The 23,089-nt window shown below is 36.5% G+C and overlaps 1 protein-coding gene across 3 annotated transcripts in view; it reads right to left on the bottom strand.

Moving 5' to 3' along the window:
• The window catches only part of LOC126965302 (stress-activated protein kinase JNK), a 111,783-nt gene that overhangs the window by 23,146 nt on the left and 65,548 nt on the right, over positions 1-23,089 (bottom strand). For all 3 annotated transcript variants that reach the window (XM_050808833.1, XM_050808835.1, XM_050808834.1), the window contains one exon: positions 6,784-6,843. The gene's annotated coding sequence lies outside the window, so the exon portion shown is untranslated. The remainder of the gene's footprint in view (positions 1-6,783; positions 6,844-23,089) is intronic.

Genomic DNA, 23,089 nt, shown 5'->3' with positions numbered 1-23,089 from the left:
AGTAGTATTATAATACTCCAAAAATCGGTAGTGTGTAGTATCTCATACACAAAAGCCCGGCAACGCTCTTGTGATTCCTATGGTGTTGAAAAAGTAAGCTACGGTGAATCTTCGTTTAAAGATTACAGAAAAAAAAAAAAAATATCTAATCATCTCATCATGAATTGTCGCGCCAAAATTAATAGTAGGCCAAGCGAATGAATCTGACTTGTCCACGACGGGTTCCGTACTATCTAAATACTTTTATAAAATAAAAGATGTTTATATTTTGGAATTCGCTGTCATGGTTGTCTGTGGTTCTCAGGTACAGCCAGGCGAACAGCGGAGTCTTAGCAATGGGCATACGGAATTCTTAAAGTAAAGAATGTTCAGTGTTCCAGGTTGGAGATGAGAGAGACCAGTGGGAAGCACCTTACCAGGATGCCGGCTAGATTATAGGTACCACAACGGCGCTTCAGTAATGTGCATTACTGAAGGGCGCCGTAGCTAGTGAAATGACTGGGCAAATGAGACTTAACATCTTATGTCTCAAGGTGACGAGCGCAAGTAGTAGTGCCGCTCAGACTTTTTGGGTTTTTCAAGAATCCTGAGAGGCAATGCATTGTAATGGGCAAGATGTTGAATTACCATCAGCTGAACGTCCTGCTCGTCTTGTCCCTTACTTTCATTAAAAAAAATGTTCAGTGTTCCAGGTTAGAGAATTAACAGCGGGGCAGTAATGGTTCAATGCACAAACTGACTGCTGAGTTTCAAGTGGCGCCAGTAGTGGCTATTTGTATGCAAATCAATGATCAATAGCTATTGCCCCGTGTCCTCGACGCATACTCTCTGCTAATAATTTAATTAACTGGGTAACTGGGGATGTTATGAATCTTAAATATAGCTATGTAGAAGTATGTCCTCCTGCTTCGTGTCCCAATAAAAGTGAATTTGATTATCCTTAATCACTGCATAGTAGATTAGGGCTTCCAATCCCGCAGCCTGAATTAAATCTCGGTAATTGCGGGATTACGAATTTCAATCCCGCGGGATCTCGGTATTTGCGGAATTTCGCATATTGAAAATATGCACACTTAAGGCAAATAAAACAATGAATTGATTAATTCGCTCCACATTTATTTACGTACATTTTACTATAAATATGATAATCAAATCATACCGCTTTTTTCACAAAAAAACATAATAACAATAAAAAATAAAAGTTTTAATAAAATACACAAAGTAAATTAAAAAATCAACCAAAAGAAAACACATTTTAAACTGATAAATTATTACTTAATTATTAAGATTGTCAGATTTTAATTTTAACAAAAAATTTTGATGAAGGAAACAACATGTCCAAACTGTCGTCTACCAAACTACTGCTACTATTTTTCATTCCCGCAATTCCCGCGGATCCCGCGCCCGCAATCCCGCGACACGCGGGATTGGAAAATGCCGCGGGATCCCGCAATACCGAGATTGGAAGCCCTATACTAGATACGACCACGTAACGGAAGACGCAGTGTTGGTAGGTAAGACAGAGCGCAGGACCGATAATCGTGGAGATCTTTGGGGGAAGACTTTGTCCAGCAGTGGACGTCGTCTGGCTTGCATGATGATGTAAATAACTGCATACAGCTATGACCGATACTTCGTCGATCTGTTATTATGAAAATTAACATGATTTTATTTGAACGTTATGATGACGATTGATGCCAATCTTTCGGTGTTTGTTAATTGGAAACTTAGTCTTGTAATAAAAAAATAACTTTTCGTGGTCCCGCTTCATCGACAGTTGCCCGAGCCATGGCACCTATACCGCGTTCATTAGCATCTTTCAACGCGCTCTTGGACAAGAATTCTCAATGGGATCCATTCAATGATGTGTGGTTTTCCCTAGTTTCTGAACTACTAAGGTACGCGGAAAGAGTTTAATATTCCTTTTTTGTATTGTAATTTTTCCTTTTAGTGTTTCGTCTAATTAGTGTAAGTGGCACTGCCGTGCTAATTGGACAGTTAATAAATAAATATTGTTACGTATCAGGACGCAGGACTACAAATAAGGACTAAAAACCTCTCTACCAGTCCAAATTCCGCTTGACCGCTTCTTTCCAAAGCGGGCTTCAAAAGGTGATAAGTTGGTGATACGAAATAAATCTCGCAAACAAACAAGACACTCTCTACACAAGACTTGAACGTGGAGTTTTATGACGGCGATGAAATAAAAAAAAAATCCAGCTCACACTTTCCCGGCTGAAAATACTGGAGAGTTAACTTTCAGAATTCCTTGAATTCAGTCAACAGACAGTCTCCGTGCAGAAAAGTAGAAACACAATCGGAAACTTTACAGAGTCTTGAACTTTTTCAATATCCGAGCTATTTACCATTCAACTTGAGCTAAAAAACTTTATGAGCGAAAACAATTTAGGCGTTGTTTGTAGCCAAACTAGAATGTAAGAAGAGTAGGGTAAAGTAAAAAGAGAGTCTCATACTAGTCGAAAATACCCGCAGCCTGTTTAAAAGTCTCAGAAGTTTGGATCAGAAACTTGTATTTATGACAACTATTTGGATTTTTTTTTGTGAAAATAAGAGACGAGACGAGCAGGACGTTCAACTGACGGTAATTGATACGCCCTGCCCATTACAATGCAGTGCCGCTCAAGATTTTTGAAAAACCCAAATATTCTGAGCGGCACAACTATTGCGCTCTTCTCCTTGAGACTTAAGATGTTTAGTATTGTTGTTGTAATTTCACTAGCTACGGCGCCCTTCAGCCCGAAACACAATAATGTTTACACATTACTGCATCACGGCAGAAATAGGCGCAAATTATGGTACCCAAAATCTAGCCGGCATCCTGTGCAAAGGAGCCTCCCACTGGTAATGTTATAAAATCCAAATGGTGTGAACCAGACCAGACAGGAAAACAATACTCAATATTAGGTCGCTGTACCTGCGCCTCACATGCCACAAACGTAGAAACAATAACCATGTGTGGGGCCTTGTATCATTGTTCAAAATGCGGTTTTCATGGAACTTTCTAACGACGTCCTGTGTAATTGTGTAATGAACTTTCTTGGGCGGTAATAACAAACCGATACGACATGGGCACCTTTAAAAAAAGCACGTACATCTAATTTCTTAACTGATAATTTAAAAAAGATTAGGGTGGTGGAATCAAAACAACTACTGAAGCGGTACGCAAATGGAGGTCACAGAAAATTTTTGTTTACGGATTAGAAAATTTGTACAACTGAGCAGCATTTTAACAAACATAATTACCGTTTTTATGCTCAAAGCTCTAAGGAAGCTTCCCAATTAGTCGACAGAGTGCAACGTGGGCACTATCCGACGTCAGTGATGGTTTGTTGGGGTATTCGCTATGAAGGAGTCACTGAGCCATACTTTTGTGAGAAAGGCATCAAAACACAGGTGTATCAAGATACCATTCTTGAGAAGGAAGTGAAGCCCCTTAACGACACCATGTTCAATAAACACATGTGAAAAGAAATGCCTAAAAGGTAACCATTGCTCCTCTGGTGTTTCAAGATTGTGGCAGTGATCACTTACCATCAGGTGAACGTACGCTCGTTTATACTCCTCCTCTGGCAAGAAAAAAAAATCAGTTTATGATGAATATTTATTGATTGGCAGATAGTATTTTCTCATACAGTTCGAAACTACCGAATTAATAAAAGAATAAAAATTCTTTTTTTCATTCAAAATAACAATACAATTTGATCGTGAAAAAGTTTACTTTGGTTGTTTACCTAAATCTATACGTACTACAAAGCTGTGAAATGAGCTTCCTTGTGCGGTGTTTCCGGGACAATACGACATGGGTACCTACAAAAGAAGCGCGTACATCTTCCTTAAAGGCCGGCAACGCTCCTGTGATTCCTCTGGTGTTGCAAGAGAATGTGGGCGGCGGTGATCAATTGATACCAGGTACGCTGCGTTTGTCCTCCTTTTCCATAAAAAAAAATCGAGAAAATTGTGTTTCGCATCTTGTAATATTTTACATAATTTAGTCAAAAATTACAAACCAACCGAGCATAGCATGATAAATAGAAGAATAAAAATTTGGTTGTTTTTTTTAGGTAGATACTTAAAACAAGTTCCGTAAATATTTTGTAGTTAATATTTATAGGAAGAAAAAGTTTCAAAGAGTTAGTGGAGGGAAAATGGATTAGATATTAATGATCCCCGCCTAACATGAGTCGCGTGGAAAAGCTTTGAGTAAGTTCTCTCACAAAGCCGCTAAGATCGAACAAAGTTCGGATAAAAAGTAACGCTCCACAAAGAATATTTGTATTTCCCCGCTATCTGGGATTCTCATTGAGTCGCGACCATTTATCAGAAACAAATCCTTCGACTAAATTTCCAAAGCGAAGTGCTACGATAGCACCTGGGTAGGAAAAAGCAGTGAATCTCGTACAAGTTTTACTCATTCCTAATGATAATGAAGTTTTTTCAAAAGCATAGTTTTCCAAAGATCAATCCTATAATATACACCCATGGCTTGTCCATATACAATTTTACCTTCAGGGGCCTTAAATAAATTCAATAGATTCAGCTTACCGTCAAACAAAGAATCATAAAGAATACCTTTATCGAAACTTAAAATTCCTTTTTTTTATGGAATTCATAATAAATAAATCAAACGAGCGTACGGGTCACCTGTTGTTAATTGATCACCACAATCTCTTGCAACACCAGAGGAATCACAGGAGCGTTGCCGGCCTTTAAGGAAGGTGTACGTGCTTTTTTTGAAGGTACCCATGTCGTATCGTCCCGGAAACACCGCACAAGGAAGCTCATTCCACAGCTTTTTAGTACGTGGAAGAAAGCTCCTTGAAAACCGCACTGTGGAGGACCGCCACACATCCAGATGGTGAGGATGATATCCTAACTCCATATTCCTTTCTTATATAATATTTCATTGTGCGCACCTAATAATTCCTGTACTGCAGCGACTGCCGTTTCATCATCTTCGAATCTCTTCTTTCAAATTATCCTTCAACCTTGGAAATAAATTAAATGAATTTGGCTATTCCGCGTGAATCTGGAGGCTTCTCAAGTATTCCGAAGCCAGTATCTAGAATTACAGCGGCCGGACTGAGACTCGGGGTATTTATCTTGATGAAACAAAAAAATTTACCTAGTTTAATAGTTTGTTCACCACAAGCCCAATACCAACTTGTAAAATCAAATATTAGAGTCCTATCTGCTGTAACGTTATTGCAATTTTAGTAGGGATCTTGAACTTTTTAAAGAAAAAATTGTGTTTTTGTGACGAAAGTGGAGGACAAACGAGCGATCGCCTCATTCCACATTCTCCTGCAACCACAGGAGCGTTGCCGGCCTTTTAGGAAGGAACACGTTTTTCGTGATGTCTAGGTCATACCGTCCCGGAAGCTACCCTAATAAATTTATATTTGAACTAAGCTTTCGTAGTTTGAATTATTATTATATATTACTAGCTGACCCGACAGACGTTGTTCTGTATATAATAAATAAAATAATGTTTTTATATGAATTTGTCAATAATATATCATAACATCAAAAATTACTTCGTAAAATATGCACCCTGCTGTCGTAACGAAATTGTTTCAAAGCAGAACTGTCAAACCGTTCGTCAATAAATTCTCTCATAGAAATTATATATGGACACATCAAAGGAAAAACAAATTTGTTGTGTTTATTTAATTTAGCAGCATTTTCCTATTTATTCACCTTTTAAACCTTCCCTGGACTTCCACAAATACTGCCGTTCTCGAGTTTTAGCGAGACTAACGAACAGCAATTCATTTTTATATATATAGATTTATTTAGTCTTTACAGAGAGATAAGATAGAAACTAACAAAGTAAAAACTGTACAATATATTTTTATTTTAAAGATTTCTAGCTGTTTATAGAATTTTCGTCCAGCTACTGAATAGATTTAAATGAAATATTGAATGATTATTGATGATATTCAGATATATCCAGCTATATGCAGGCATAGTGGTTATGCTGCTTTATAGTGTCCACGTGGATGACGTCGCGGGCAATAGATAGTATTAAAATATATCGGTGATATTTACTAAGAAGAATAATGACAATAGTATCTCTTTCCCATTAATTAGTCTCTAAACATTACTTTACATGAATCATTGTAATTATAATTGTGTAATAATAATAATAAATGTGTAATAATAATTAATATCCTTTTGAAATTGCAATATCATTTTCCTTTTGTGTCAAAAAAAAAAGATATCGTTTCAGTCACTTCAAATTCGACGTCAAAAGACCAGCGATTTATTACATTTTTTACTTTCGCTAACCGATATCATCTTTGATTTATTGTCGGTTGTGGCTTTCGCAGCAGAATTTTTGGCAAGGTACGGTAGCATTAAGCCACAATTTTATTATTTCTTTACGAGTTATTCACAGAATCAGCGACATGATAATATTATAAATATAGGTAAGTTTAAAAAAATAAATAAATTAAACAATATTAGTAAATTAATATTTTCATTATTTTCATTACTATTTTTCATTATATATATATACCTATAGTGAAAATGGTCCTTGTTTGAGGCTCAATCACGCCTAAACCACTGATCGTATCGACATGAAACTACCACCATTCGATGCGAAATTTATCCTAGATGGCTACTTACTTTTTATTGTATTTGTAATAAGATGCATAAAATTTTATTTATTTTATTCATTCATTGTAATATGTATCATATTTGAGATGAAGTACGTACTGGTGAAATACCATTTGATGATAAAGTGCTAAAACATTTACTCACCATAAGACGAGCGCATCCATTTTGAGAGCGGAAGCTAGAGTGAGCGGTCGGAGCAAACATCTGCAACAATTTAAAAAGTATATTATAAGTATTATTGAATTAGATCATTTTCAAGACTCACGAACGTTTCAAAATAGAATTTTAACAGGTTCAGCTGAATAAAAACGCGCTACGGCATATGATTACTGCGATAATTTTGCAAATCATCATGGGAAGTGGTGTGGTTACATTATGTGTCTTTTATGTGCGAAAGAAAACCGCCGCCGGATCTATTGCTTACCAGCGTACGCCATATTGGTTGGCATTGCTAAATTACTGGCATAAAACGTGGCTACACCTTTAATTAATGCCATAACCATGGCCACATCACGATCTAAGATGAAAGGGAGCATTTGACAAATCATGTCGTATACAAACAAAGCCGAAATATGGAACATGCCACAAATTACAACATCATAAGGTTCGACTGTTATATCTATACATTGCCGCATTGATTCACGTTGTTTAAAATATTCTTTGTCAATAAGCGGCAAAGTAAAACATTTATTCTGTTCAGCTATGATTCGGACAGTGATACTGTTGACACACGACTAAGGAGAAAAGTTTGCTTACACAGTCTTTAAGCACATTTTTGCCATTCCGCTATCAGACTGCGAATAATGTTGCTTATATTTGTATAGAACCTCTTTGGGAGAAGTGATCAATTACTTAAAGACGACGCTTCAATCAAGATAAGTAAGTTAAAATGACCCTGGCCCAACTGCGATCTGTTTTCACCCTTGGCCGTCATATTCTTAAATATTAGATTCATAAAATCATTAAATAGAAGTCTAGTCGATCAACACCTTTTTAATAATATTAAGATAGAAGTATTTTATTGCAGGCACACTTAAATATTTATTAATAATTTACGGTCAGAGACAGCCTTCTATCTACTAGTTTTGGAGTGACTCATCCTTCATTCTCATTATAGCAGAAAAACGTACAACTGCAAGGCTTTCTCAGTAAATATTCGAGAAAAATGTTTAAATAGAGAACCGTATCGAACATGGGAGCGCGAAGCTTGGCACATAGAATGGCGCCGCTAATCTTTGAATCATTTCATCTGATAGAACACAATACGAGCACACGGCGATACTCGATATCTCGATACTCTATCACAGTACTCGTCGTCCAGTGAACATTGCTCGCATCATATCCTTTATTGGAACACTATTTTCAATCAAAGCAATTCAATTTATTCCGCACTCTACCGCAGGCTATTCATGCGGATATTTTTATAACATGTAGTTTTTCATAGGGATGATATTGTAAATACATACATAATAATTTCATTGATGACAACCACAAAGATAGATCCTCACCATAAAAAAAGGTAAGAAATAGTAGCTTTTTATTTTTCTGTCAGGAAAGGGTGGAGACATTAGTATAAATTTATATCAAATAATAAAATTAATGGTATTCTACGACTTGTAAAAAACTTAAACATTAAAAAAACATCCAATATGCTGCACATTTTCACTAAAATAATGTAATTTTGTATATAGCGTCATACCAAAACAAATTTATATAAAAATGATTTTTAATTATATATTTCAATACAAAAATATACTGGTAAAAATTTCCATCTAATCAACAAACAAAAAGGATAAACAGAGCAACCTGCAATAGGAAGAATACTTTGCCTGAACATTATTTCCATTCGAATATTGAAAATGTAAGAGACAGCCCTACGTCGCGGATAAGCGAAGCAAACGCATCGCCAATGGTCTGCATAATTCTTTGAAGTTCGCTCCTTTGAAAGATTACCTTGAACATATAATGTAAACATGCAGGATCCCCAACTTATCCGAAACAAATTTTTCAATATTTATTATTTATTTCCAAAGGCGAATCGAATAGTCTGATAGTTTGGACGGATGACTGGTATTTTGAGAGTTAAAATAAAATTGAACTTAAACCAAACCAAGTAATTTTTTGAGGAAGCTTCTTTGTAAAGCGTTTTTTTTCTGAAATATGACATAAACGGGATGTCCAATTCAGGACGAATGCAACGCAATATATTGACGCCAATCGTGTAATGCGTATTTAAAGCTAAAAATGTCTTTAAATTTGAAGTAATCCAAATAGGCTACCATAAGAGTTCGCAGTTGGAAGCGGTTTCTCAAAAGAAATTTAGTAATACCTATACTACACTATATCACAGAGTGTAGAGGTGCGGCGATCGTTATAGAAAGAAGGCGTCCGAGCGCATAAACCACGGCGTCAGTACATCTGCGGCTTGGGCTGAAATGAATCTGTGATAATACCAAGGAAAGGAAAACACCAACAATTACAAATATTCTAGACAAAGCAGTAGCTAGAACTTTTATCAGACATCGTCGTTGTATTTGTATGGAAATTAGCTTCGCTTCTTTATCCCATATATCTCAGCATGTTTCATTTTGCGCGCTGCTTTTTACGTTGCTAGTACTACTAATAACATTCTAGCAAAATAGAAGATATAATTGAAATCTATTAACACATTTTCATAAATCCAAGTTTGGTTGGAAGTATCTGCATTGCTACGATTCGGACTTCATTTATCCGCCTAAGATCATGATTCGACCTAGCAATACGATTATTAATGTCGCTGAGGAGTATTTTTGTTTATTATTATTTTATTAGGCTAAGATAGCGAAACTGTCAAGCTAAAGTCTCAATTATAATATCGCATAACAAACTTAGCGTCTCTTCATGAATAAAAACATACTTAGTATGGTGATGCTTGACAATCGGGTCGCGAGAGCTCGTAAAAACGATATCGGTCTCTTTATGATAATTTACAGACCGGTGTGCGGGTAGGCAGAGATTTGCAAGTTTACGCGCAACTAAGGGTGACAGGACACTTATTTTTTATATTCTACTTAATTAAATTTGTTGAAATAAATATTGTAAGTTAGTTTTGGACTTCTTTAAAAAAGTTCAAAATAAATATTGTAAAAATTCAGTCCTTGTGAAGTAATGACACAATGCATCTTTAATTGAAAGTGAGTGTAGATAAGGTAGGTGTAAAAACATGTCTGTTGCTATCAAATTCTTCTGAACACAGATATTTTTGGGAATAAAATGACACCTGAAAATACGTCATGTGTAATTAGCTTTGTCTGACCTTTTAAGCACTAAACAGAATAATAAAAACTTTTCCTAAATACTTGACCGTTGTTTTTAATAGAGTTGCGTGAGCAGTTTGCGTGATTACGGCATGTTACTGACATAATTAAGGCTTTCTTTTAATTTTAGGGTCTGCGACGTACTCTCTAACTCATTATAACTCGGGTGTGTGTATAATTGATCAAGTCTCTACTAGATCTAGCGCGATTGTATTAATTCGCAAATATTTCGTACTCTAAAAGTTTTAAAGTTTTAATAAACTCGTCGTGTCGGGCGAATCGCCATCGCCTCGCTATCGCAGGGATCGATTGCTCCATTTGGATTTAGTTCTATTGCTAAACCAGGCGATTGGTTTGATTCTTTGTATGGAACGGACCCGGGAAAGAACCAAACATCAAATAAACACCGGTTATGTTCTATACGTTTCGCCCGGGCATATCATCGAGCTAGTCAAGCGGCTGTGGTGGTGGTGGTGAAGACGAAGCTATTTCTAGAATCTCAAAGTGAATCAAATTTTAACACCCATCTTAAGAATGGTCTCGTACAGCCTACTACAACGTCATAATTTGATATCTCTTCAATTTCAAAATGGAATTGACAAAACAACAATCCCGTATTACCTTCCTTGCCTCAGTCAAAACGGAATACAGTCTAGAATACTGGTGAAAATGAATTAAGAATGTTCTTGATATTTGAAATTTATGAGAGACCGTCTTCCTGACAGTATAATCTTTTAAATCAAAGCCATTCATTCAGAGACCGCCTGCTAAGTGCCGATGAGTCGTTCCGAATTGTTTACAAATCTAGATCTTACACCTTAATTTGGTCGCATGTGAGGCAAAACATATAAAGACAAGTAAATAAATTAATGCTTAGGTGAAGTAACTTTCTGTCTGTCTATAAACGCTATTTATTTAATAATAGCTTTATCACCAAGTAACATCTCAATTTACTACCATTAGTATCAAAACAATAGTGTCGCAGTAAGTGAAAATAATATCCCGTAGTTGGCAGCCCTACACGCGATCGATGTTCAGCGGCCACGGGGGGGCGGGGAGGCGACGCGAGCTTGTTTACCAAATTTAAATAAACCTATCTTGTTTATTCATTTTTGCACCTGTCTCATAACACGCTTACAAAGGCGCGACTGTAATTCAGAAATCATTTCAACGACCGTATAACTTTTCAAGCTATTTTTAAAGGGAATTACTATATACATTCATTATCATCAGCCGGCGCATCATCTCTCATCCAACGTATTCCGGCGATCTTGAGCAGATCGTCGGTCCATCGTGTGGGGGCCCTACCAAGATTGCGTCTTCCGGTACGTGGTCGCCATTAGAGCACTTTACTGCCCCACCGGCTATCTGTCCGTCAAACAATGTGGACTGCCCACCGCCACTTCAGTTTCGCAATCATTTAAATAACCATTACAGATTATGAAAAAAATAATCTGCAGGTGGTCGAGATGTAAAAACACTAGACTACTTTTGTTTATTAAAACCTTAATTAAAATGCGTTCATTTTATCATCGTTAAAGTTACAAAGAGTCAAGCAATTTATAAAACAGAACAATAAGTTATTAATACAACATGCAGACAGAGGGTGTCAATACTCGTATCTTGAACAACAAAAGGAGTTTGATCGTAAGCTTTAAGCTCCACGTACCTAGATGAATCTCACGCAAATAAGCTTAAGCGGGGGAACGAAAGCTTTCAAGGAGCTTATTCTGAACGATTGCTTGCATTCACGGTATGGTCGTATAAATCTTGCATAATATATACAGTTTGATACATTGAGTACACATAATATAATGTAAGTTCTTAAGAATTGGCTGGGCCACTTGCAGTTTTAAATAATGTGGCTTCAATTTCTGGATACTCTATGACAACGGTATATCGTGTATTAGAAGACATTTATGGAGCAGACGGTAACAATGAATAAATAAAAACTATATGTAATTATACTGAACTCTTTATCATTTATTGCACTACAATATGTACTAATAATAATAATTGAATTATATCAAGTAATTTATAGCCAATATAGTTATATACTAATAACTGTATATTTTTTTCATGACAATTAGGGACAAGACGAGCAGAACGTTCAGCTGATGGTAATTGATACGCCCTGCCCATTACAATACAGTGCCACTCAGGATTCTTGAAAAACCTAAAAATTATGAGTGGCACTGCAATTGCGCTTGTCTCCTTCAGACATAAGATGTTAAGTCTTATTTGCCCAGTAATTTCATTGACTGCAGCGCCCTTTAGACGGCACGACTTCACGGCAAAAATAGGCGCCGTTGTCGTACGCACAGTCTAGCCGGCATCCTGTACAAAACGAGCCTGCCACTGGTAAATATATGTGGGATTCTAAGTTGAATGCATTTATAATATACTAAGTATATTTTAAATAAATAATCAGAATCAATACCCTGGCGTTAATTGGTAAACTATAGTCTGGACTGGTTGTATAATTCAAAATTAAACCGCATTATTTGTAGCCAAGGAGGGGTCTTTGTTTACAATTTAGTCCAGGTAATAACAAAAAGTAGACATATATCGAGCGCCGCGCTTGACGTCTGAATATCAAATGATTTACACAAGGGCACGGACTACGGCTTCTCGGTGGCACTAAGTAATCATGTTTGCGGTTCACATCGATTTCGACACTAGTATCCGGCCGCGAACGTCGCTCCGTATTTACACATTTGAAAACGCAAGGGGTGCTATTCCAGGAAATTTTATATTCAGGCAACCTACTACTATCTAGGGTCTCCGCGTATTGAGACGGGGCTGGAACCTTGTCACATTAACGTCTACGTGACGTCAGCGGGCAGCCGACACTTCAAACTACAAACGGTGATTTTTGTCGTATGGATCGCATTAAACCAGTGGGAGGCTCCTTTGCACAGGATGCCGGCTAAGTTATGGGTATCACAACCACACTTATTTCTGCCGTGAAGCAGTAATGTGTAAGCATTATTGTATTTCGGTCTGAAGAGCGCTGAAGCCAGATAAATTACTGGGCAAATAAGACTTAACATCTTATGTCTCAAGGTGACGAGCGCAATTGTAGTGCCGCTCAGAATTTGTGGTGTTTTTCAAGAATCCTGATCGTCACTTCATTATAATGGGCAGGGCGTATCAATTACCATCAGCTAAACGCCCTGCTCGTCTTGTCCCTAATTGCCAAGAAAAAAATATACAGATATCAGTATATAATTATATGTATGTGTAGACTTAGTGTGACCTTAGGGGGGTTATAGGAATTTGCCAATAATATTTCAAAACGTCAAGAATTATTTCGTAATAAATGCTCAGGAACTGTCAAACCGTGCGTCACTCATAGAAAATATGTCGATACAAAACAAATATTGAAAATAAAAATAATTACGGGTCCCAAATCGAAATAAAAACTATCCTATCTCTCAAGTTGGACCAAACTGTACTCCGTGAAGGAATACCCATTAAAATCCGTTCATTAGTTTAGGAGTCCATCGCCGACAAACAACGTGTCACGTAATTTATATATATTAAGATTGTAACGGTGGAATGCACATGTCGTTTATAACCTATTGAAGCATACAGCTGATGTTAAACAAATATTGAAATATAGGAAGAAATATTTACAAAATCTATATATTTTAAGTGCACACAAAAAGAACTACAAGAAACGCTATTGAATCTCGGGTGGGTGACGTCAGAGGTTTTCACCCTCCTCGAGAGCGGACGGCGGCTGGCGGGAGGGGATGCGTCCTATGCGCAAGTTATACAATTCAAACTTGTATACTTTGGTTGATGTAACTAGCGCTGGACGGGCTAGTTCAAATATTTGACAAAGAAATTTTCAATGTTCGAGCACTTATCGCGAATGGTTTTCAACGAAACACGGTGGAAAAAAAAATTTCGTTTTTTTTGCAAACTGTACTTTCTGTAGCAGAACATCAGGCTAAGATAATTTATACTAGATGGGGCGTCTTGCTGCTGGACAACCGATGAAAACAGGCCAGGTTTATTACTTTAATGTGCGTGACAAGCTACGTTTTACACTCGTGATTAATTGTCACATTGTGATAGTGTGTGTTAACTGTTAACCTCAATTTTTTTCAGCTGCCACAGTTTATCTAGACGCATAAATTGAAAAAAAAAAATGAGGTCGACAGTTAATCTCTATTTTGAGCAATTGACGCTCACTAACACATAGTGACATAGCTTGTCACGCACGCAATAAAGTAATAAAACGGGCCTGTTTACATCGGTCGTCTAGCGGCAAGAGGCTCTATCTACATCTAGACCATAGTTTCTCAACCTTATTTTGCTCACCTCCCACTTTGAGAATATGTTCTTTTCTAGAGTATTTTCGGATATTATTTGCCTTTTTAGACTATATTTTTTAATCTACCCCCGCCCCATCTGCGCCATCTCAATGCCCCCTAATTTTCTCTGGGTCTTCTACTGCCCCCCCGAAAGTCTCAAACGCCCACAAGGGGGCGTTATCGTCCACGTTGAGAATCTATGATCTAGACGTATAAATTACCTAAAGTTGACATAGTTGGCAACAATTTAGCTTTGGAGTTTCAAGAAAAACCGCAGCGAGGTTAAGTCAAAAAGCCATATAATATCACGCAGGGGCCTCATACCTCGTACCTACCCTCAACCAATATTTCACGCCATCTCTCCGCCTTCGACGCGATTATGCTTATTCCCTTTGCCGTCTGAGTGCTTTTTGTGATCGAATATAATAAAACGGTTGCTCTCTCAATATGATATTATATTCGGGGGCGATATTAACAGTACTACAAATCAAACAGACTTCGTTGGTTGCCATTTTGAAATCATTTTAGATTTCAAAATGAATTCGAAATAAATACAATAAAATTATTAATTCCAACTTATAAGATATACACAGCACTAATGTTGCACAAAACGTCAGCTGTATAGCTACAGATATACTGATATAAGCATTACGATGACGCGAACACACGAGATTCACCCATCCAAAGTGTCTAACTATATTTTATGTTATGTTTTTTTTAAAAGTGACTTCCATGATTAATACACAAATACAAGAGCAACATCTCAAGTCAATTTCCTAATTTGCAAATATTGGGGTTGAGCAGATTATCAACTGTAAAGTAGATCCTGTAGATGAAGCCACAACCTGGGAGTTGAACAAAGCAAAAACAGAATTTTATAACAAGGCGGTACTCGAACGGTTAGCTCAGTGGGTTAGATCACCGGCACGGAACGCCGGAGGTCGTGGGTTCGAATCCCGCATAGTTCATAAAATTTTGTTTTTCAAATTTGATGTGTCTAACTATATATATTTAAATATTTTAATTATTTATTTATCGCGTGCGCAAGTCATGAGCATGTCGCTGACGCGAACTCATAAGATTTAACCAAACGCGGCTAAAAAAGTTTTCACTTCAACAATCTATTCTAAAAAGTCTTCATTGTACTGTTTCTGTATAGCCGTTCGTTGATCTCATCGACGTCGTTACTGTATTTCAATATCGACTATCGTATTTTGAAAAAAGAAATCGAGGCATGTTTCAGGTGCCGCCAGCCACAACTGTATTTTCTATTTCCTTTCCGAACCAGATGTTACAATACAAATGCATTGTATCGTACAAATTGTAAAATTCTTCACTAAGCTTACAATGAAAAGCTCATTATTATTGAGATAGTGAGTTTTATTTACAAAAAAACTGTCTCCTTCTTTTATGTATGGAAAATAAGAATAAACCACCCCTGACTTGTGTGAAAATAACAGTTAATAAATTACAAAAAATATTTTTTTTTACGTACATTATGAATTGCTTTGATGGAAATCTATAAACGAACGAGATAAATTAGTAAGTAATAATTTGCACTTCAATCCAATAGAGAGAACAAATAATTTCCCCACGTATTTAAAGTATTATTTCAGTATACAAAACCATGTTAAAGATTATCTTAATTCAAAACGTATTGTGAACCAACAGCTTCTCTCCCGCTGTTAGCAAATTGAAATATCTTTATTCAAAATAGGATGTGACATCACTTATTGAAAGTCAAAAACTACCACCCCTTCCAAAAAGAACGCCTCAGACCTGAGAATAATGGGCGCAACAGACTCAGCGGGCTTTTTTTTCCATCAAAAAATATGTTTACAAAGTAATATTGTACAATTAAACTTGTTATTTAATAGCAACATTCCTTACCCACTAAATGCTAAATATCGTACAAAATTTTCAAGACTGCACAACTCCGGCACTGGGAGCACTTACAGCGTAAAGTTGGTCAGAGCAGAGAACAGCTGAAACAATTGCTGTAATCTGAGTTGGTTGCGGCCTGGCACAATAATGATTAACACGGCGAGCGGAGGACTGGACGCTGTTCAATACCTCTGGCTATTGTTCAAGGCGATGTACTTTTGGATTTACCGCCATTGCGGAGAATACACAATATAAAGCGCTCACGGGACTTCTATTTCACAAAGCTTTTATTTCAGCCGAGCACTAGGTTATTTATTCACCACGGAGACTGAAAAACGTTTAATAGCATTTGAGAACAGTCAATCGCCACGTCAAAAATTATTTATCAAACTACCTGACTCAATATACATGGACGTGAGAACAATGGATGGATAAATATGTCCTTTAATTTGTTTTTGTCATTATTGCCAAATCTTTGAATGTTGTCTATTTTGCAACTGTCTGTGCCGATTCAAATTTTCTTAAATTTAAATATATTGATAGGAATATTCCTTTTCATGTTCTCGCTATTGCTGCCAGTGCAAGGCTTCTCTGGGCAGGATGCTGGCTACGGGGGTACTAAAGCAGCGTCTTCTTTCCCGTGAAGCAGTATTGTGCGAGTGTAACTGTGTTTCAGGTCGAAGGGCGCCGTAGCTAGTGAAATTACTGGGCTAATGAGACTTGACATATAATGTCTCAAAGCAACAGAACGACAGAATCTTTGTCCAATGAAGAATCCTCGGCGGCACTGCATTGTGTTAGACATAACGTAACACTTACCAATCAGGTGAATTGCTCGTCTCGTCACAATTTCTATTGATACCAGGACGAAATGGTTTAAATTTAAAAATTTATTTTGAAGTTTTTAATTATTTTCGATTTCTGCTGCGGCGATGCGGTCATATTAAAAAATGTAAGATTTCATTATAAGAGAGAGTAATGGCTTATTGACCGTGAAAGAGTCTCCTAATAAATTCAAGACTTAGATAATTCATACGACTAGATAGAACCTCTTGCTTTTGGACAACCGATGAAAACTGGCCAGTTTTATTATTTTAGTGTGCGTGACGATCTACGTCTTACATTCGCGATTTGTGTGTCAGTTTAGTGTGCGTGCATTGCTCAAAATTGAGGTTAACTGTCAACCTCAATGTTTTCGACGGTTTCACAGCTGTCACAGTCTTTCTAGACGTATATGTGATCTGAGATTCAAGCCTTTTGAAGAAACCCGCAAATTGTTAATTAAATGAATCAACATTCCTCGAATTGGGCGCACGGTTCGCGTGCAGTGCTTGCACTAAATGGCTGCGCACATTTCCCGGCAGTCGATGCACTAGCGACCTTGTTACCCGGACGTTGGCCCCGCCGCACCGCCCAGAATGCATTACCGCTGGAGAACGCCGTGCCTTCCTTGATAATTGATGCATACGCCTCTAGGCCTCTTGGTTCAACTCTACTGCGAATGTGCTCCTAATGGAATGAGATTTTTCCTGATGATACTGCATTAGAATCTAGGATAGCATGGTTTTTTTAACTATGTTTTGGAAAAGCGTCGACAGGTTTAACAGTTGACTCTGAGTCCGTCACATAACAATGTGTTTTCGGTTTTCAAATTCATATGTATGTTTATTCTACGCTTTATAAGGCCGGCAACGCTCTCGTGATTCCTCTGGTGTTATAAGAGAGTAAGGGCTGCGTTGATCACTTACCATCAGTTGACCCGTATGCTCGTTTGTCCTCCTCTACCATAAAAACAACTTGATGATTGATGCTTCAAAAATTATGAGCCAATCTAAAAAATAAAAATGATGATTTCTCCATTGTTCTGATAGGCATGGAACATTCAACATTCAACACGATATATGGAAAAGGTTATTAAAAGTTTTTACGCTAAAATTGTTGTGCTAAGAGTTTCACAATAAACCTCACTCTAGGCGAAACTTGTATAGTGAACGCATAAATAATATTTGTCAAAAAATATTCAACTCTCTACAAATGATAATGTACAGCAATTTAATACTACAATAATCAATCGGCGATTACAAATTTGCTAAAACACCGTCGCTAACCAGAAAACAGTCCATCTTTCTTCAAATAAACAGTAATAATCACATTATGAAAGATTTAAACTTAATTCTTTTTCAGAAAGTAGTATTTTCCATGAGGGTTTATTAGTGAGCGAAAAGTCATTCTTTTCGACCGTACTGCTTTTTGTTACATTTAATTGTTTTTTTTTAAACTTTTTCCTCAACAATTGTTCAAACTTGAACTATTTATATCCAAGGCTTCAACCGTTTTACATTAATTTTCTTTTGTTTTTTTTTTTTTCGCAAATGTACAAATGATTCCTGCCGCCAAAATGCCTGCCGCACGACACGCCACAAATAAGGATATCATCCCCACCATTTAGATGTATGGCTTTCCTCCACAATGCGGATTTCAAGGAACTTTCTTCCACGTGGTTCCACTTTCAACCAAACTGTGGGATGAGCTTCCTTGTGCGATGTTTCCATGACGATACGACATGGATATCATCAAAAAAAGGTAGAATCGTACACTTTTCTAAAAGGCCGGCAACGCCCCTGTGTTTCCTCTTGTGTTGCAAGAGAATGTGGGTGATCATTTAAGATCAGGTGACCTGTACACTCGTTTGTCCTCCTTTTCCATAAAATTGCAAATGTCACTTTCACTCGTCCTTACTTCCACTCATTCCATCGTGACCGGGACATGTCAACAAATGACATACTGTCCGCCTCTTTATATTTATAATACGAAATAGCCAAAATGATATTATATGATGTTCACTCAATTTCGCGGTCGACGTCTTTGCGTACTTAGAGGAAATAATGTATTACTTTTATTATCGTCTTGTAAATAACGTCTATCTGGCAAATGGGTGTAGCAGTGTGACGAGCGAAATGTCTCTCATTTGTCACGGGCAGATATTGAAATGATGAAGATATAGCTCCGCCCACGGACGGCCTAATTCAACTAGCTAGGGTCCTTACGACTTGTACTCCTATTTATTTCTTACTTTGTACTCAAATTTATTGCAGACCTATTTACCTAGATACACACAGTGAAACATTTTAATATAATACACCAATAAAATTTGAAAAACAAAATTTAATGAACGATGCGGGACTCGAACCCACGACCTCTGGCGCCAATTTTATTTGTGTATTAATTTCACAAAGTTTAATTTAAAGTACAGAGATGTTAACCTTAACTCTCTGGTCACCTGCAACATATTACTAATGCTAAGATGGCTGTGAACCATTATCGATTGAAATGAAACAGCAAATGTATTTAAATGAAAGGGCGCGAATACAGCTATACAAAAATACTGATCAGCCCAAAACAGACTTACGCATAAACGTAAAAATTATAAAGTAGATTTCTATTTAGCGTATATAAAAAAGTGACTGTGATACGAACGTACAACCTTATTTTTTATCGTTTGTAACTTCAAATCCGATTGTATTCCAATTTGCAATTTCCCGTAGCAAATATTACTATATTAAAACTGTGTACTGTAACGACTTCAGTTCTCAAAGGTATTAAAAGGTAAAAAAGCCCACCAGCACTTGAATTATACAGATTTTCCAATTACGAAATCTCAAAGGTATTAATAACCTGCAAGGAGTCGGGAGGCAGTGAGTGAAGTACACTCAGCAGTTACCGAGTACTGCTATATTGAGTGCCGGCTTCGCCAGTCTTATTCGTAACACGGAGGGTCTTTCTCAATTCCGACGCATGATAATATCAAGTATTTTCAGATGTCGCAAAGACTCGTACTTTCGTAACGTATCAGGTGTTGTGAGATACTGTAGAAGAAGGATATAGGACATCTATGGTCATCGCAGAGATCAAGTAATTTTAACCATAAGAGACCTATTTAACGAGCGTAGAAAAAGAAACAATTAAATATGTTTATAAATCACTTAAATCATGTATAATTTATGGCCATCAATTGCATTTTATTACCAACTAGCTAATACCCGCGACTTCGACCGCGTACACACATGATAAAGCACGTAGTAGGTACTTATAAAAATCTTCATTTCTTGCAACTTTGTTAACTTTATATTAAATGAAGATTTATGAATCTACATAAAAATAATATGATAGAAGGTTAACTACTGTAGTTAATCTACCAACTATAGTTGACTAAAATTAATTTCCCTCCTGAGAAAGTTAGAGAGATATAAGAATTCTAAATAGTTATTCATTTGAAACTATGCTTTCAATTTGATTTCTGAACGACGGGGGACCCATCAAATGAAAAACAAAATAGTTGTTTTTATTCAATTTCGAGCATTTTCATATTTATTCACCATTTAAACCTTCTCTGGACTTCCACAAATAATCCAAGACCAAAATTAGCCAAATCAGTCCAGCCGTTTTCGAGTTTTAGCGAGACTAACGAACAGCATTTCATTTTTATATAATATAAGAAGATACGTATAAATAAGTACAAATAATGTAAATTAGAGTCAAATGTTTTTTGATAATTTTTATGTCAAAAGAATTATGGCTATCAATATATAGTTATGATGATGTAGTTTAAATTTGACATAAGTTCACGATGTATATGATTGCTTTTTGCTTAAACGCTTCAAACATATCTGTTGGCTAGGAATTAAATCGGCTCCTAGCCAGTACCGACTTACGTATTAGCTACGGATCTTCCATTTGAGGACATTGAGGAATTTTTAAAAAGTACAGTAAAATTCGGAGAACTCCAAATATTTCAACAGCGACAGGTAACATTTTACAGCATATCCACCACTTCCACTTGTTTCTTTATTGTTATAACAGGCGCTATAAGTTTCACCTTGGCAAATTACATCATTATTTTTTTAATGTTTTAAGCGTTTGATATCTTTTATATAACCCTTTAAACTAACAAATAAAATATCTGCGTATTTCATATTGACAAAAGATTCTGGTACGACCAAGGTTGTTTGTCATCATCGCGTGTATAATTTGTTTAAATAAAGTTCGTAAAAGATTAATCAAAGCCCAAGGCTGTTACTCCAACCTTATTGCTTTTCTTTTGGTGAATTATGAACGTCAAAGTAATAAATCTTTTCCTCCAATTAATAATCTTCATAATTATGCAATAAGTAACTGAAGCTATAAAATAAATTAAATGAGTCAAACATTATTTTTAGTTACAATGGTGCGAAGTTGTTTGTTACATCTCAAGAACGGTTGCCCAAGCTCTCTTTTGCAACACCGAAGTAATTTCAAAGTATTGTGGGGCTTCTAAACGTGAGTAATAATTCACGGCGGTTGCGAAAACAACTTCCAAATAATGTCGTTTTATAGACTGATGGTAGATGGGAGAAACTAGGCTTTTTTAACAGCTACAGCGTGGTATCCGTCTGTAATTTTTTCAGTACCTACTATAGATACGACGACCCATATAGCCGAATGGTTAGTGACCCTGACTACTAAGCTAGAGGTCCCGGGTTCGAATGCCTGTAGGTGCAATCATTTATATGATGAATATAGATGTTTGTTTCCGAGGCATGGATGTTTATGTGTATTTATGTATGTTTAAATAAGTATATTGTATTAAATATATCGTTGTCTTGTACCCAAAAGTGTGTAAATATTATTATTATTATAGATTAGTGAAAAAGGTGTTGTGTAGTGGTGGTGATTTTTATTATTATAATGATGAAATAATCAATGAAAGAATCTGGGTTAAGTCAAAAAGTATTTATTTTCCTGGCACAACTATTATAGCGACACAGAACAACAGAAACTACGGAACTATGTTACAAACAAACGTCAAAACGTAAAAATGAAAACTTGAAAAACAAAGCAGTGTTAGCACCATAAAAATCACGACATGTACCTAACGGTAATGAGAATGCAAACCGTACTCACACAACAGGACTAGTGCGAGGTTGTGAAAGGAGATCGGGAGGGGGATTCACGTTCCAGCGAGGTCGGCCGTACACGGCCAAATTATTCCGGACCTCGCTGGTATTAGTACTACAATACTAGAAAATTTGCGATACTTTCACATCCGAACAGAATAAAGACAGAGAGGGCGCGACGTCATTAAACAACACCGCCGTGTTATTACAAAAAAGTTAAACATGTGTTTGAACACTTGTTTCAAAAAAGTTCTATTACAAATCTGTGCCTTTCTGCTGTTTAGCGTTCAGCATCTTTAGACATTGCTTATGTTTAAACACGAGTCGAAGCTTGTCTAACGAGAAGAATAAATTCATATTGAAGATTTAGATTATATGATGACAGACAGATGAAAAAATGGCGTCCGTTCCTTTACTTGTGCCTGAACACTTCAGTTGATGTTGTGCTTAACGACGTTTTAGTTAACCACAAGCTAAACACTATTTTGTATTAGAAAAAGATAAACTCTAATTAATGACGTTGTTATAGTTAGATCACTGTCTAACAAAACACGTGTCTAAGCTATGTTTAAATTATTTTTTTGTAATAACACCGCAGGAGTTCACGTCGTTCGTCGTAGTGGTGAGGGCATATCAAATACTATCAGATGAAAGCCTACCTTGTCTCATTACTAATTAATTAATTATCATAAAAATATAACCTGGATTCAAATGGATATAATACATCAAGTCACCTTAATAAAGTTTTCTATTAATGCAAATTATATCATCCTTAAATCTTAATGAAAAGCTAAGTCTGGATTTCACTCGGAATTTTTCCCGATCTCAAGAAACTAATTAAGTTAATGAAAGAAACTCACTGACGCTCTTAGGATTTTTTTTTCCTTAATTCATTTTTAATAAAATGGTTAAAGTGGAATTTCCGTGCTTATTTTCTATATTTAATGATTAGAGTAGAGGAAATTTATTTTTTAGATGATGAATGAATATTTATAGAGTGTCTATTTAAACC

The sequence above is a fragment of the Leptidea sinapis genome, chromosome 7, assembly GCF_905404315.1.
Source record: "Leptidea sinapis chromosome 7, ilLepSina1.1, whole genome shotgun sequence".
Lineage (NCBI taxonomy): Eukaryota > Metazoa > Arthropoda > Insecta > Lepidoptera > Pieridae > Leptidea > Leptidea sinapis.
The sequence above is the reverse complement of the archived record's forward strand: the minus strand, read 5'-3'. Positions and strand labels throughout refer to the sequence as shown.